Here is a 15,420-nt window from a genome sequence, read left to right as displayed (position 1 = left end):
GGCATGTTGCTCTGCATTCCCTGTTACTTAAAAATTTGTTTCCAGTTTTTATCCTGGAGCAGACCAGGACGGGTTCGCAACGTCCCTTGCGACCATGAATCCCTTTATGGAAAGTCCACGTCCAGCCAGTGGTTTGTGTACACGACCTCCGTTTCACAGGCCGGTCGTTGCAACGCGCTGCATGGAGAGAAGACACGCACAGAAACGTATCAGTTTGTCTGCATTATTTTTAGTCCGTCCAACTCCAGAAATTTCGTCCTCTTCAGCTAAAAATGAGAAAACCTGGAAGGGGCGCAACTAGGTACTAACAAAAAATGAAGAATGCAGCATCACGTTTTTCTCTGTTGTCAAGCAGAGCTCGGTGTTTTGGGGCTTCGAAACTCACAATCACAGTCACCTGATAAGGCGTGAGTTCGGGCCCTGCTACGAACTCACGTGAAGGTTGAAACGGCGTATCGGTGAGCACGATCATGCCGCATATTAGTGCACTCACCAGAAAACATCCCACCTGCTCTGTTTACTGATGTTTTCCGGTGAGTGCACTAATACCCAGGCAGCACAATGTACTGAAAGTCGAGTGCAATAGGGGTGGACGGGTAGGTGGAAGGCCTTGAACACACTCGTGAAACTAAAGAACATTGATAAGACACATACCGTCCACCCCTATTGCACTCGACTTCCAGTACATTGTGCTGCTTGGGTATGCGGCATGATCGAACTCACCGATACGCCAAGGTCGGCCCTCACGTGAGCTCGTAGCAGGGCACGAACTTACGCCGTATCAGATGATCGTGATCGTGAGTTTCGAAGGCCCGAAACGCCGAGCTATGGTGTCAAGTAATTTTCTTGCTATTAGTTGCTATACTTAATTTTAATTTATTTATCTCTTCATTTCTGCTTATCATTCAAACGTAAGCAACATTCAAAAGAAAAGTGCGAATGAGCCAAAGAGAGGATAAAGGGGGAAGTGCATTGAGACATACATGCCTATGCGACAAGGCGAGAAGATAACAGGGCGAGGGAGCGGTCATTTGGGTCTTCCTCGCTGTCGCAACGAAAGGAGCTGTCATGTATTATATTTAAAATCATCAAATGGTCACAGGCCGACCTGCCGAATCCCAGTTCACCGAACGCAGCTATGCAGATTAGCTGCGTGGGTGAAGGTCGAACCCTTTCGACAGGCTGTGAAGGGAAGTAGGGCAGCAGCTTTTTGGTGAGTTGGGTATGGCGGACCGGAAACCAATCTAATATACTGGGTGTGTTTTTTTTTCTGTTCGTTACAGAATTTTTATTAAAGAAAACTAGCAGAGAAAAATAGGTGCTTCTTTTGTAGTTGAGCTATATGGCCATACGAACATTCTCTCAGTGAAGGTGTAACTGCGAGATCACTAATTACCTAAATTCATTAATTAACTCTTTAACCAGAGGATTTCGCGCAAAGGTGTGGTAACAGTACGCGAGATATTCCTCGTTGAAGGCCATTCCATGTTTGAAAAACCTTTAAACGCGCACATGTGTCGAAATAAATCGAACAACGACAATATCCATCGCTGAATTTCGCTATGCAAATTATATATATATATATATATATATACATGATGACAATGATAAGGGGGCTATGCAAATTAGCCAAAACAGGAACTACGCATTTTTCGAGCACAGAAAGAGCGAAAGAGCGACAGGCAATCCATGTGAGAGGGCCATGTGCTTTGGAGCGATGGAGCTGATTGGTGCAGGAGCTAATCTGTTGGCCAGATAGACCGCTCTCCGACCCAGATAAGGCGAAGGTGGTGTCGTTTCTGCGCTCGAACAGTGCGTACTGCTTGTTTCGGCTCATTTGTATGGCGGAATTCACACACATTGCAAGGACGTGAACATGTACGCATCTTCTAGGTTCACAACGAATTAAACTATCGCAATGCAGGATTACGAGTGCCAAAATGGAAGCTGGATTGGATGGGATTGAAAAGAAACAAAAATGTGGAGGGGTTAGTCCCGACCCAGTCAGAACTGGCTACTCCAAAACGCGTTTGTGGGTGAGAAAAAAAAAGGTGAGCTAGGAAAAAGAGATGAACAAACAAACAAACAAACAAAAACACGAAACAGGAAAGGGGTAGAGTAGGTGTAGCGGGACAGTCGACGCAGGTTTCTTCGAGGAAACTCCAGGTACGTCGACACGGACAGAGGGTGTTGGCAGGGCCCAGAGTGGGTCAGGGTGCTTCGGCAGAGGTTTGTGCTTGGGGATGATGCTTCGGTGGGCAAGAACGGCTTGGCTGTACCCAGACGCTGGACGACGAATCAAAGCGCGCACTAAGGGGTGTCGATGGTGGCAAGTAGCCAGCCTCATATAGTGGCTAAGAGTCTGATCGAGCCTCATGATGGGTACAGGTGGCTCTTTGGCTTCCGCGAAGACAAGAGCAGTTGATGCGGACTTGTGGACGCCAAGGCACGTCTTGATGCTCTTCGCAAGAATGGTCTCCAGCAGTTGCTCAGATGTGGGCAGAGATGATGAAGTACTGGAAGGTGGTAAGCCAACACATGACGTACAAGGGACCGGTGAAATACGAAAAGAGCCCTAGAAGTGAGCCCCCACCGGGTACCACAGAGGTAGCGCAGAACATTCAGTCGGGACTCTGCTCTGTCTTTCAAGCAGCGAACTTCTGCTCTCCACGATAAGCTGCGGTCGAGGATGAGACCAAGGAGCCGGTGGTGCGTAACGCTCCTCAATGGGTGCCCCACTTATGTAGAGCTGAAGGTTTCTCAAATGACGGCGTGTGAAGGGCAGAAACACAGTCTTTTCATGGGACAGGTCCATGCCTCTCTCTGCTGGAAGATGTTCGCAAGCAATTGCGCATTTGGCACTATACTCGTATGCTTGATGTGTTTTATTTGTGTGTGTGTGTGCGTGCGTGTGTGTGTGTGTGCGGGCATTGCTGTGTAACCTCCTTACCACCGCTTTCACTACCACGAAACAACACACTCATCATGAACAGCACCCGGGTTTTACCCCCCTCCCCCAAATTTGTGAAAGGCAACTAAACCCTATTTTTTTCCCGTTGGTAGCGTGCCTCGCGGGAAGTTTTTTTTTTTTTTTTTTTTGTCTACGGCTTCCAGGTAATTTTTTCTGGATTTTATCTTTCGGAAACATTGTACCCGGTTGCCTTGGCAACCGGTATGATTATACCGGCACCGAGAGTGATCCAAAATCACAAGTTTCCATCATTCATGTCTGTACTCTTTAGTTCGCGATACATATTAGGCACAACAGTATCAAAGGCAGGTGTCAGACTCTTTAGTCCTATAACTTGAGGACTTTTAGAACCCGCTCTCCTCGACGTATTTTCTTTTTCGGTGTTGTCAGACACATGTTCGAAAGGACACACAGCGTTCTGTGCAGTCGCCAGTAACGTCTTCGAATGGGCACGAAAGAGTCCACACTGCATGCCATTCGTTCCTGCACCTTTCTGTGTGTTGTGTTGATTACGCGAACAATTGTTGGGATGAAACACCTCATCCCATTGTTATTCATGTAGTAGTAGTAGTTGTTGTTGCGAACATCTGGGACAAGCTCCGGTCAAATGTACAGGCAGTGATTTCCCCAGAAATTCACTGCTGGGGGGGTGCCGAACTTTCAAAGGGGGGGGGGGGGGGTATGCTTGGTGAAGGTTCCACTTACGGAATTTTTCTTAGACACGGAAAGAATCGTGGCACAATGGTGACATATCTGCACAGCTTTCCGGTTTTATCTGTACGTGTTATTACGTTAGAACACAGAATATAGATTCATTATTAACGGCATTTCAACATTAAGGTGCATAATTGCATGACCGACAAAGAAAAGACTAGCACATTGTCTCACGAAGCTCAATGAATACCTAGCAACCAAGGGTGGAAACCTTAGACGAAAAAAGCAGAATACCTTGCTTGATTTAATTGGGATGCAAATGGTTCTTGATGATCCATGAGTTTGCGTGCCTGCACGCATTTTTGCTCGTATATGCGCGCAATATATGCGTTGAACAGTGACTTTCAAATGATTTTGGACAAATGAGTGGTACGATCATCTGCATGACTGTGGTCCTACAACATAAGTTTGACAGTATAGGATGTAATTCGCTGCGCCGGACTCACTACTAGAACGTGTTGGTGGCCGAGCTGGGTGGGGTCACCTGAGAAATTTCAGGGAGGTGTTGCAAAAATGCAGGGAGTGTGTACGCCCCCCCCCCCCCTGGGGAGGGGGTGTAGGGAAATTCCTGTGTACAGGCACCGGTGGGGACGGCGGGGGTGATGACAAACAGAAACATCAATTACTCCTCTAGCTATCTTTTTCCTTCTTGCGTACATTCTTTCTTTCTTATTGGGTGAGCCTTTTGAAAGTATCCTATATATTTATTTATTTATTTATTAAAGCTATTATTTATTACTATTTATTACTATTTATTAAAGCTATATATGCTTGATGTTATAACCTATAAAGTACTGTACAACAGATATACTCACGGTCCCTAGCTTCGTGTACGTGGATCGCGCTCACAAGAAGCAGGAAAGCGAAGAGAAGGATCGTTGACTGCATGGCTGGGACGAATGGACACCTTCGATGAAGAACGAAAAAAAAACTGACCGTTCGTCCACAGCGGTAGGCTTAAGGCTAAAGGCACGGAAACAAAACGCTGTGCTTACGCGAGTTCCACACAATTGCGTAATTAACAGTTTACGGAACCTTACGCGAGTATTTGTTAGTCTGTACAGATGTCATGTTTCCTGCTCTATAAACAATGATGCTTTTATAGCAGGTTCCTCGAAAACAGTAAGTTTCCGGTTTCCGGTTGCATGGTGAATGAGCTATTGCTTTTGGGATGATTAGTGAGACGGGTACTTGATGTTTACCACCGATCGATCAGCATTGTGCATGATCAAATTGTTAGCGGAAAAAAAGCTGTCCGTTTTGCGAGGCGAAGTAATTAACTGTGCATTACCGGAACCAATGGACCTTCTTCGCACTCGCATCGTATCCTAGCGGGTGTCAAAGCGAAACACGATCGGCGCGCGCCAAAGCAAAGCGAATATAAAGGGATCCTTCTTCGGCGCCGTCAGGGTCACAGAGCATGCGCAGAAGCGTTGTGAAAAAAGTCCATTGCCGTTTATTCGCACGCCACTTTCTGGGTTATTATTGCTATTGCGCTATTTATGAATTCACCAAATAAGGCATCCGGACAAAAGCATTTCATTGGAAATGACTCAGATTCAACATAGAACCACTGATCTCTATAGTAATAGGCTGGATAGCGGACTGAGGGTGCAACCGTACGGTCACCGGCCGCCATCTTCCGAAGCTCAAAATATTGCCGTCCGCGACTCAGCTGCATATTCTGCATACGCCTTTGCGTAGCATTTTTGTGGTGTCATGCCCGCCTGCTGTGGTTATGGGTGCGCTGCCCGTACTGGCAAGGCACCGGGGACGACATTTCACAAGTAAGTGACTTAGTTTTACAAATAAATGTTATCTATTAGTCCAGGAGCGGGGCGACAAAACGTTGCTGTTGAAGCACGTGCGCGGCACTTTGTGACTCGTATCTCAAGATCTAAACGTTAAACTTTAAGCAGTACGTTATCTGGATAGAGTCATTGTAATAGTCCAGACTTCCTGCAGTTCACGCATATGGTCTCGGCACGCAGCAGGCGTTGAAGTGCGCTTGTCAGGTGTGGGATCTACCGCTGAGTTTGTTGGTCAAGGTATCGCCGATTGCTTGCCTGGATCAGCCTTGTCATCCCTGCCGTAATTCATGGCATAAATTATTCAAAGCAGGTTCCCTCACAGCCGCCCAGAACTTTTAAAAAAGTGGGTGGTCAATGTCAGGCGAAAGGACTGGACGCCGTCGAGGACATATCAGTGGTTTGCAGCAAACATTTTAAAAACAGGTGCTTCGGCAGAACGTGGCAGACCGTTCGTTTGAGGCCTGACGCTGTGCCCACCAAGTTCGACTTCCCAGAGCACCTCCAGAAAGTAATAATGTGTAGCGGCCGCAGCGCCATTGCGCCGACCTCCCAGCGCGCGCCCCGCGGAATTTAATAACCGGCCTCCGTGCCGGTATTCTTCAGTTCGTAGCCAGACGGCTTCAAATAAATATGTTGGTTTCCGACTCCACTTTGCCCTGGCAGGAATCACCAGCCAGCTGACCCAGTTCCGCCACGTCGTCAGCGTTCTGCCTCACGACATCGCCTCCCAGATAATCGACGTACTTTCCGCTCCGCCGCCGAGCAACCCGTACGATACTGTCAAGAAGGCCATTCTTGACCGTACAACCGCGTCGGAGCGCCAAAAACTGCAGCAGCTGCTTACTGCAGAAGAGTTGGGAGACGGGCGCCCTAGCCAGCTGCTGCGTCACATGCAGAATCTTCTTGGCGAGCGAGCCTCTACGTTCGACCCTGCTCTCCTTAAGGAATTATTCCTACAACGGCTACCCTCCAGCGTGCAAATGATCCTCGCCACGGCTGCCACTCTACCGCTCCAAGATTTAGCAGCGCACGCAGACAAAATTATGGGGGTATCGTCACCTACTCCCGTCGTTTCCGCGATTCCTACCGTGACCCCGCCTCCTGCCCTTCCCGTCTGCACCGCCCCTCTTCCGCAGATGCCTGCTCCCAACACTCTTGGGCAATTGCTTGAAAGCGTCTGTCCACCATGGTGGCGTCAGCACTCGCTCCTCGAAATCCCCGACCCCGACGTTGCGATCCATCTCCACGTCGTTCCCCAGCCTACGGCGCTCCCCTCAGCGTTCTCGCGAGGCACCTCCAGGAGACCGTACAGGTTATTGTCGCTACCACAGGCGGTATGGCGTTGAAGCGCAGCACTGTATACTCCTGTGCAGCTGGCGGGGAAACCTTCCCGGAGGCCGGCAACGGGTGCGTCCGGTTCCACTCCTGACAGCAGCCGACTCTATAGATACCGGCGCAGAAGTCAGTATCCTACCAGCCGCGGCTGCCGATCGCCGCCGTAAAGCCATGTTCCATCTAACCGCTGTGAATAATACCGGCATCCCCGTCTATCGACAACAGTCCCTTACCATCGATCTGGGGCTTCGCCGATCCCTGGCTGTTTTTAGTCGCCGCCGTGGACAGACCTATCTTGGGAGCCGACTTCTTGCTGCATTTTCGTTTCCTGGTTGACGTAGGCCGCAAGCGCCTAGTCCTAGTCGACTCTTGCACCCAGCTGTCCGTCCAGGCGTTCACGGTTACCGACGCCTCGCCCGCCACAGGCACAACCTCTCCGCTTTGCTCCCCCCATATGCAGCGATATTGAAGCAATTCCCTTCCCTTACCCAGCCACCCGACTGGTCGCAACCGGTGGCCCACGACGTCGTGCATTACATCAACACGACGGGAGCCCCTGTTTTCGCCCGCCCTCGTCGACTGGCCCCAGAAAAGCTCAAGATCGCGCGTAGCGAATTCGATCACATGCTCGCGATGGGCGTCACACGGCCTTCCTCCAGCGACAGGTCATCTGCATTGCATATGGTGCCGAAGAAGACGGGGGACTGGCGCCCATGCGGCGACTACCGCGCCCTGAACCTCGTCACAGTCCCCGACCGGTACCCTCTCCCCCGTCTTCAGGATTTCATCGTCAACCTGCACGGCTCTACCATCTTCAGCAAGATAGACCTCATGAAAGCATACCATCGATTCCGGTCGCACCTGAGGATGTCAAGAAAACCGCCACCACCACCCCGTTCGGTTTGTTTGAGTTCCCGCGCATGCCCTTTGGGCTGCGCAATGCGGCTCAGACATTCCAGCGGTTCATTGACTCGGTCGTTCGCGGGCTCCGATTCGTCTTCGCCTATATAGACGACCTACTTGTTGCCAGCCCTTCCCCTGAACTGCACGAGCAACACCTGCGCCTGCTTTTCCAGCGCCTCGCAGCCCACGGTATCGTGGCTAACGTGCAAAAGTGCGAATTTGGAGTTTCCGCCACCGAGTTCCTCGGACATCAGGTCACGGCCGAGGGTATAGCTCCACTCCCCACCAAAGTGGACGCAGTTACCAACTATCCCCAGCCTCAGTCTCTGCGTCAACTGCGCCGTTTTCTCGGCCTTGTTAATTTTTATCGGAGCTTTATTCCTCACTGCGCCGAAACCCTTCACCCTCTCGAAGAACTCCTCCGTGGGAATACGGCTGCTTCGTCGGTGCTACCGTGGAACCCTGAAGCTCACGCCGCGTTCCTTCAGATCAAGGAGGACTTGTCACGGTCGACCATGCTCTACCATCTCAAGCACGACCCTCATGATCGATGCATCCGGAATAGTCGGCGGCGGTGTTCTCCAGCAGAGGGTAGACGGCGCTTGGCGACCAGTTGCTTTTTTCTCCAAAGGCCTCAAGCCTCCAGAGAAGTACAGTACCTTCGGCAGCGAACTGCTGGCCGCCTATCTCGCCGTGCGTCACTTCCGCCACTTTCTGGAGGGCCGCAGATTCACGATCCTAACGGATCATAAGCCCCTCACGTACGCGTTCACCTCGGCCAGCACACGCTACTCTCCCAGCCGAGAGATACGTCACCTATCGTTTCTTGCTGAGTTTTCCACCGACGTGCAGCATGTCAACGGCACCGAGAACGGCCCTACCGACGCTCTCAGCCGTGTGGAAGCTGTATCCGCCTCCCCACTGTCTCCCGAGGCCCTCGCCGCCGCCAAAGCCGCTGACCACGAGCTACAGCGCTTGCGTGAGCGGGGCAACTCATCTCTGAAGTTCACGGACATTCCGATTCCTGGATGTGACTTCCTACTTTGCTGTGACTCCTCGACAGCGCAGCCGAGGCCTTTTGTTCCCGAAGCGTACCGCTGACCGGTCTTTGCGGCCTTGCACGACCTGGCGCACCCAGGGATACGCGCCACCAAACGCCTTGTTGCTGAGCGCTATGTTTGGCCATCCATGCACAGAGACATTACAACTTGGGTCCGCACATGCATTCCGTGCCAACGGTCCACCGCCATACCGTGTCACCTCATGGCGAGTTCGACCTCCCGGACGCACGTTTCGACGTCGTGCACGTTGATTGTCGGCCCCCTCCCTGTCTCAGCCGGGTGTCGCTTCATCTTAACAGCCGTGGACAGGTACACCAGGTGGCCTGAGGCCACGCACATCCCTGACTCCACCGCCGAGACTGTGGCTTCAGCTTTCCTCGCTACATGGGTCGCACGTGTCGGCGTTCCTAGTCAAGTAACCACAGACCGCGGCCGCCAATTCGAGAGCAATCTCTTTTCATCCTTCACGCGGCTCATCCGCACGTCCCGCATACGTACGACGTCTTACCACCCTGCGTCCAACGGCCTTGTCGAGCGGCTGCACCGCACCCTTAAGGCTGCTCTAACGGCGTTCGAAGACGGAGCTCATTGGACAGACCATCTTCCACTCGCCCTCCTCGGCATTCGTACCTCCCTCAAGTCCGACCTCGGGTGCAGCTCGGCGGAACTGCTCTACGGACGTACCCTCCATCTGCCTGGAGAATTTGTTCCCCAGCAGTCCTGACGCGACCCGTGTCACGGCTCCGGACTTCCTACAACGCCTGCGACACAGCTTTGACCTCATCCGCCCCGTTCCGCCCCGTACCGCGTCGTCCCAGAAGCCATACGTCTCCCAAGCCCTGGACGACGCTACCCACGTTTTCATCCGTACAGACGCCGTACGCAAGCCACTCACGCCCTTCTACACCGGTCCCCACCTCGTTCTGGGCCGCGCCGGCAAGAACATTCGCGTCAGCGTGCACGGCAAGGCTCACACAGTAAGCGTCGATCGTGTGAAGCCCGCCCTCATAGAGAACCGGTCCGTCGCCGACCAGCCTGAAGTTTCCTTTTACATGTCACCCAGCAACACCACCCCGCAACCCCCCCCCCCCCCCAGCGAAAACCAGAGACAGTCACCTGGTCAGTCAGCACCAAGCTGCCTCTAGCGGGGGAGGCAATGTAGCGGCCGCAGTGCCATCGCGCCGACCTCCCAGCGCGCGGCCCGCGGAATTTAACACCCGGCTTCCGTGCCGGTATTCTTCAGTTCGTAGCCATCAAATAAACATCTTGGTTTCCGACTCGCTGTCTGCTACAAATGCATGAGTCATATGTAGAGGCCGGATTTATATGCACGAAAAGCTGGTTGAACATACATGTATGAAAAATTCACTAAACTTGCTGCAAGTATGCACCTCTAAGAATACACTTTTAACACACAAAACAAATTCGCTCGGGCAACAGTATGTTACGTTACGCAGTGTACAAAAAGCATGCAGAGTTGAAAGTAATATGTATTTGCATGGCCTCTATGAATCGTGTTCCCTAGTTTCAAGCGATGGTTGCTGATTGTACTGCATGAAGGGCACCTTAATGCTGCAGCTAGTCCAATATATGAAAACACTCCTGAATTATGCATTCATATGCAGTTAAAAGCCACTCCATATTGCATAGGACAATACTAAGATGGGCAAAGCATATAAAGAAAAAAAGGTATTGCATGAAAGTTTTGCCTTACAAACTCATATTAGTGGGATATACGAACACACCAGCCACATGTCTTTTTGCTGCGTTCCAGCATGTTTACTTAGAGACAATAAATAATTTTTCAACCTCGAATGTCTACTCTTTATTCTTCCTGCTTAAGTTTGCGACAACATATGTTTGAATGCAGCCCAAATGAAAACCATGTGATCCGTCTGATCAAAGAAGTTTCCCAGTGCTGCAGCAGGATCTGACTGTACCACCTTGCCAAAGAATATACAGAGAAGGTGACAGCCAGGCCTCACCTGCGAAAGAAATTGTCAAGGTTGCTCATATTCAACAACCAGTAATGCACTCTGCTCACTTTCCTGGTTGACTGCTTCAAACTTGCCTTTCCAACTGGACTTGTGATGCTTTGGTGTTGGAGCTTTGACCACGAGACCTCATTTTATGACATATTCACTCTACCCCTAGTCATTTTGAACTGTCGTTACCGCCATTTACCTTCGTAGTGCACATTTTTCTAGTCGATATGTTATTACCGTCATATGGCCTTTATATCACATACTTAATCTCATTCTAGTCCTTTGGAAGTGCTTTACTGCCGTTCGGCCCTTTCATGTCATACCTAGTCATATCTGAATTTCCTGTGCAAAGCATAAGGTTTATGCCCAAGCATTCATAGGCATATTAAGGTAGTTTCATAAACAAACGTGCCAAACATTGCTGAATACCACGACTAGTAGTAGTAGTAGTAATTAACTGAAAAAAAAAAATCAGGGGAAAGACTTGGAGCAGGGTGGCTGCCCTAAGGGCGCCTGCAGCTCCATCTCATTTAGGTAGTTTTGAGGGTTATGATATGTGTTCCTGTTAGTAGCGGCAGTGTATACCGCTTTCTTTTAGGTAGACACACAATGCCTTGAGTGCCTTCATGTCTTGTTCCCTTGTAGGCCATCTTCCCATTACTTTGCAGTAAGAGAATGGTCTTTTGTCCAGTGTTTGAAGTGCATGGGACAGTCTTTCCCTTGCGTCTGCTTGTTCTGGGCACTGTATAAGTACGTGTAACGTGTCCTGGGGCACTTTGCAGATGTCGCACAGTCTTGAGGCCACAATACCGAGTTGGAATTGGACTCAATCATGAGAATGCCAGCACTACCTAGCATTCCAGACCCCCGAGCAGAAAGGAAATGGGAGAAACAGAGAAGCAACACGCGCACACGCTGACAGACCACAAAGGAAACGTAACACAACAAATGCAACACCACACAAAACCAGCAAATCACATAACAGAAGTTCAAAGTACAAAATTGGAACGACACGCGCTCACACGAGTACAAAATAGAGAGGAAATAACATGTACGTGAGAGTACTTCACACAAAAAACGTAAGGAACCCAATCACGAGGGATTTCTGCAGCGACCCGTGGCAAAATTTTAGCGAAGCAGCAAGGGAAGCGCTCACAAATAGCAAAACATGTCACAGCTTACATGCATTCCTATGGGCTGTAATCGCTCTTTTGAGCACCGCAATATGGCGGCCGGTTGGCGTACCCTTTCCCGCGATTACCCTCACCCATCCACTATCCAGTGCATAGAACAAGCCGCCATCGTTACCCTGGGAACGAGGCCAACCGGAAGCTGCGCGCAGAGGTCGGAACCGTTATTTCTTTCGGTTCGGGTTCCGGTTCAGGCTTATTTGTTTGGTTCGGGTTCAGCTCCGCGGCACGGCAAAACGGTTCCAACTGGTCTAATGACATAATTTTGGGCAGATTGCCGTGGATTAAAAAGCAAGCACATCTTTACGATTCTCACATAAAATTTTTTGGTCGAAAACAGGAATTACAGTCAAAGCAGCGAGCAAATTGCGAGTTCGGCTTTGTTCCTCCTCAATTCGGGGTACTCATGAACTTTCACGACTCCCTCAAGATTCACATCCGTCCTTCGACGCTGCAATGGATGGTGACGTTTTCTTCGCAGGAGTTAATGATGCGTCAAATGTCTCCGCCGTACTTTCTGTTGGTGCACAGCTTATAGTTTGCATAAATCTACATTTGTATAGATAAATAGAATGCTAACTTACTTTGACGTGTGGCGAATTCGAGAAGTCATTTCGTGGCAACTTTTTTTTTCTTTCTCTTTTTTTGCCAGATCCCGCATGTTCTTGGCAGTTTTGTCGGATATCGCATGTTCGCGTGGCGCTTTCCGAGCGCCAGGAATTTGCCAGCCAACACTTCTTCCGCCCCGTACGGGGACACGTAGACAAAACGGAGAAATGTTCTTCATGTTGTCTATACGTGTCCCGTGTCTCTCGGTTATTCCTTCTTTTAATCATCATGCACCAGTTAGTCTGCGCTCTCTCCCTTTTGCATATCCGGTGTCGTTGAACTGCAACAAGCGAAGACTAAAGGCAACGTCACCGGTGCAGTTTTTCTCGACGTATGTAGAGAAAGTGTATGACAACGTGTTTCACAGTGCCATCGTAGCGACGCTACAAGGAGCGGAAGTATAGGAGGTTGCGCAGTCTCATGGATCTAAGACTTTCTCTCTGACCGACGCATCTTCGTCAACACCACGGAAGGTGACACCGCTTTCCACCCCGTCCGTCGATCGTGATGTTCCACAAGGAAGTGTATTGAGCCCTCTCCTCTTAAATGTTATAATGGCTTCGCTTGCCGCCCATCTTCGTGATCATACAAGCATCACTCTGTACGCAGACGACATCTGCATACGGACCTTCGCCACCCGTCGAGACGCTGTCCAACGCCGGTTACAATGCTCCTTGGATTCTATTGTAGAATATACTACCTTGCCGATCGAGGCTTATCGGTCTCCCATCTTAAAACCGTTGCCATGGCATTCACACGGTGCTCATTCCGAAAGTATCCATGGTTCGTCAGTGGGGCACCGTTGGACTTTGTGCCTCGTCGCAAGTACCTTGGCGCGACATGAGGTATGACGTGGTCCCGGCACGTAAAAGAATAGCCGCCAATACAAAGCGGTTTTGTAAATGGTCTACGTTGCATTGCTGGATCGTCGTGGGGCCCTTCATGCGCTGACCTCCGTCACGTGCACACAGCGTTGATTCTGGCCACATAGCGGTATACAGCCTGCCTATTCTACACGGCCTCAGCGTATCCGGAGAGCGTGCGAACTTCTCAATATTCAGGTCCGAAGACTCCGCGTTCGTTTGGGAGTTCACAGAACGACAGGGGACCTACTTTGTCCTGGCAGAGGCACGCGAAACGCCGGCAGGCGTCCTACGAGACGTGGAAACACTCCGGATTTATGCGCGGTATCTCACACAGCACCTCTACCATTATCTTCGGTTCATCGATATTGATTGTCCGGACTCTAGCTTTGGTATTGCTGTTGACCCGCTGAAAGGGTGCCTCCCCGCCACACCGTCAGTACGCTCCTACGCCCCGCCAATGTGGACTCTTCGCAGGCCTCCTATGTGTGACCACGTTCCTGGTCTTCTCAAGAAAAACTCTGTACCTCCCGTTGTTGCTCATCAACTTACGCTGGAGCACCTCAGCTCAACTTACTCTCTCACTGTGTACACAGGCGGATCAGTGCCTCAAGGCGGATCAACGGCAGCCTTTTATATCCCACATGCAAACCTTGAAGTGGCGCAGAAACTCCCCTACGAAACATAATCTACCGAGTCCGAGCTCTTCGCCATACTAACTGCGTTGAGCCACATTGCGGGATCAGTGCCTGGCGCGTGGACGGTGTTCACGGACAGTAAGGCGGCTCTAGAAGTTCAGGCAAATTATTGCACCAGAACAATCGGCGACCTAGACACCGTGATGCACGCAACATACAACTGACTTCTATCCTCAGGTCATAGCCTGTGTTTCCAATGGGTACCCAATCACAGCCGGGCTTGCACGGAAACACCCGCGCAGACGCCTCAGCACGTCGGGCACATGGGGACATCACCTTCGATAATTGTTTACTACCACTTTCAGCCTCAGCGTGTCCATTACAGATCCGCCGGATCCGCCACAGCGGCACTCGACAGTTTCAAGAGGACGCTGTCCGATTGAACGACCATCTCCGGTTCATCGACCCGTCGATGGATTTCGTTGCCACACACCACTGCTCGCGTCGAGAAGCGTCCAATCTACACCGACTACGGCTTAATGTCGCCAGGACACCTCCGCTTCTCCATAAAATGAGTCTTCTCCACTCGCCCATATGCCCCACTTGAGCTGTTGAAGCTGATATTCCACATCTTCGATTCGACACCCCTCGGGCCACGCTCAGACGACGCCTACTCGAGCTGCGGTGCACGGGGCTTTCATCTAGCCACTGTGCGCGGCCAAGTACGAGATCACACACAGCGGTCTGTTGCACCGGCGAAAAACTACCCATAACAACCCTTTTGCGAATCTTCTCTTTTTTTTTTTTTTTTCCGCGATGGTGTTGACACCGTGTTACCGTGTTTGTTTCAGATTCAATTTCAACTGAATACAAATTGTCAACTCCCAAGGTTCCCTTGAAGACGTATACAACGGTCAGTGACAGGACACATAGGCATGGGGGGGAGTCCCGCTAAGAGAATGACACGGCCCTTATTCTGCCAAAAATGCATTTTGCTCTTCTTCTATATTCTTTATTTCAGCAGTTCCTCATACATCAGAGTATTCCAGCCACCCTAAAATGTTGCTCTGGCCGCATTGTTCGCCAATCCCGCCGGAGTACGTTATTCCACCCCACCCCCCACCCCCACCCACTGGAAAACGAAAACACTTTTCGCCCCTATTAAGGAATGTACAAGTCCAAACAGCACAATAAATGTTGTTCTGAGGCTGTACCGAAAGTGAGAGTGCGTAGGGGTGGACGGGTGCATCACGGTCGTCGTCTTCCTGCAATGTCAAGCACTGCAATTGGTAAGCCACCCACCGACCTCCCCCATGCACCTAAACTTTCCATACATCGTG

Source organism: Ornithodoros turicata, chromosome 4, assembly GCF_037126465.1.
Source record: "Ornithodoros turicata isolate Travis chromosome 4, ASM3712646v1, whole genome shotgun sequence".
NCBI lineage: Eukaryota > Metazoa > Arthropoda > Arachnida > Ixodida > Argasidae > Ornithodoros > Ornithodoros turicata.
Note: the sequence above shows the minus strand (reverse complement) of the source record.